Raw genomic sequence first — 2,808 nt, forward strand, 5'->3', positions numbered from 1 at the left:
CCCCCCTAAATACGGCCTTGGTCTGGAGATAAACCAAAAATAGCTCTTGCTAACAGCTGCTACTTTGGACTCGGTAGGCGGTATGCCAAATCTCTTATCATGCCCGTCTTTTATATGGCGAAGAAGGCTCAGGATCAAGAAAAACCAGAAAAACCTGTCTGCACTCGGTATGAGAAACTGGCGCGAATTCGACCAGTAAAATGGCAATCAATCGGAGAAGATTCTTAGTCTCGGCCCATACTGACCAAATAATAAGAATAGGTCTTTTAGCATCTTTCTACTTCCGTCGAAATGTGGACCTAACACGTATTTCGCTTTAATGTGGATTTTGGCGATATTTTCGTCCAGGGGGACGAACGACAACAACAAAATCAACAATTATTGGCATATAAGTGTTGCTCCTGCTACAAATGTGTGTGACGAAGATGAGCTTCTTTAAATATGTCAGCTGTAGTGAGCTTTGTAAGGCACTATGATTTCCCTAGTATGATACTACTTAAATACTATCTAGTTCACAAAAAGCTTAGCACCGCTCGAGGTAGAGAACAGACTTGAACGCAACCTCATATTTAAAAGCAAGTATAGGAAAAGTCTAGTTCGGCGAAATTCGTTGAATTTTATTCCACTAAGTGATTCATTATTTTATTAATTGCTTTAATTTCTTTCTACATACGCTGCATGTATCTATGTACATTAGGGCGGGTCGAAAAAGACGACATGTTATTTTAATTCCATATTATAGGAAATAAATCTTTGTTCTCTGCGACAATGTATTCAGTCTACGGAAAGAGCTTGAAAAATTTAAAATAAGATTAGGAATACGAATTTTTCAAATTTTAACAACGACTTGTGTGGATCAAATTCGGAACTTATTTCTTATCCTAAAAGCGTAAAAAAATTAATTGGGCAAATTAAGAGTAAGAAGTAACATCAATATTTAAATCAATTAATAAATTAAGTGGTAAATAAAGGGAGAATTTCTTTTCTATAATAAGGTACTAAAGTAGTACCCTTTAAGATCTATACAATTTTAGTATTAAACAGGTTGTGTATTTCGACCCGCCCTAATGTACATACAAAGGTAGAACAAAGCCGTAGTTCACCCTGAAAACATGAGTATGTGGCCTAAGCAGACAAAAAACAACTAAAAGCAAACAACTTAAAACATCAGGGTAATGATTGCACGAATTTCATAGATGTATTGCCACCAACTAAAGAATGAAAGGTGAATCCAAAATGAAAAATTTGCTTAGTAGTTTGGAGAGTTTGGTTAGCCAAAATTCAGTAGCACCTCCCCCAATTATCGACACCATTTGAATTTTGACCTTTTTCGCCGAGTTGCAACTCGCGAAAATGGCAAGAGTTCGAAGTGGTAAAAATGTGAATGCGGAAGTTAAAAAAAAATCTGCTGAAACAAGAATACAACCCGGCAACAGAAGCAAGTTTTTTCAGGACTAAACCATTTGAGGCTGGTACTAGTGAGTTACATAGTTTTACTAATTTTAGCACAGATTTGTTTTACGATGCAAATGTAGCTAGTAAAGTTAATGTGTATACCTACGTACTATATATGCGTGTGTACATATATTGTACGAAAAAGTCCGAAATGAAGTCGCCGCACTTTTCTTTCGCTTTAACTGCATGAAAATGAGTAGAGTGAAATTTTTAGGTACAGTACTAAAGATTTTTACCACAGGGAACATTTTGAATGATTTTATTAGCAAATCAGCAATAGAGTATGCTAACATATGTATGTACATACACGCATACTTGTAGATATAAGGCGCTATTCTGTGATGAAAATTTCACGTTTTTTATTTTATTCTTTTTCACTTTGTTGATTTTTGTTTTTTTTCAGCCAAGTGGCAAATCGCTGGTCAAAAGTGGGTGTTACATGTGTACACCAGTGATGGACGATAGTTAGAAAATTAAGCAAAAAACGGTAGCAGAGCACATAGCTGGAGATGCGAGGCAGAACTGCAAGCAGCGTGCGGTGCTGGGCTAAGGTGTGGTGGTAATTTATGAGTGGCCAAATATGCATTTGTGTATGATTGCAGGTAAAGTATACGCCACACAATTTTATGAATTTGAGAAGCGAGGGCAAATTTGCCGCATAAGTGCAAATATCTTAGCATGTGTAGGTGTTTGTATAATGTGCTAGTGAATGTGCGCAATATGCGAATGTACCTACATATGTACATATGTATGCAAAGAATTCGCTTTTAATTGGATCAATAATCGGATACTTTTTGCTGCTTTTTTACCCAATTAATGGCGAATATATTCAGCATATTACGGTATATGTAATTTCGTATCAGCCAATGCATGTATGAGTGTGTAAAAGTACATATATCTATGTATGTACATTAGACGGCATCACCAAAACAAGTTGCGGGTTTTCCGCCGGGATTAAAAAATTTATTATATTTTATGACGTCCACCAAAATATTTCGGAAAAATATTAAGATTTAAGTGAGCTGGACCGATTTTAAAATACCTCCAAAAATGGAGTTTTTTATGAATAAAAATAGTTTCTTAGAAACGTCTTTGAATAAAAATCCCCTCAAGTGACAAAACGGTTTAAGCTTAAAAAATTAGCATAAAAATATTCGAAACAAGTAAGAAAGTCTAAGTTCGGGCGGAGCCGAACATTAAATACCCGGCGCAAGTATTAAATATATGTTTTTTCACCTTTCCGAAACCTACCGCTAGATGGTAAGCCGGGGTGTATCAATTTTGAGTAAATTAACGTCCTTCAATTTCGAAATATTGAAGTTTCAAGCATTTCTGAAATTTACCGTTATATGA

The sequence above is a fragment of the Rhagoletis zephyria genome, unplaced genomic scaffold, assembly GCF_001687245.7.
Source record: "Rhagoletis zephyria isolate East Lansing unplaced genomic scaffold, Rhagoletis_zephyria_1.1 Rzeph_scaffold_02497, whole genome shotgun sequence".
Taxonomy (NCBI): domain Eukaryota; kingdom Metazoa; phylum Arthropoda; class Insecta; order Diptera; family Tephritidae; genus Rhagoletis; species Rhagoletis zephyria.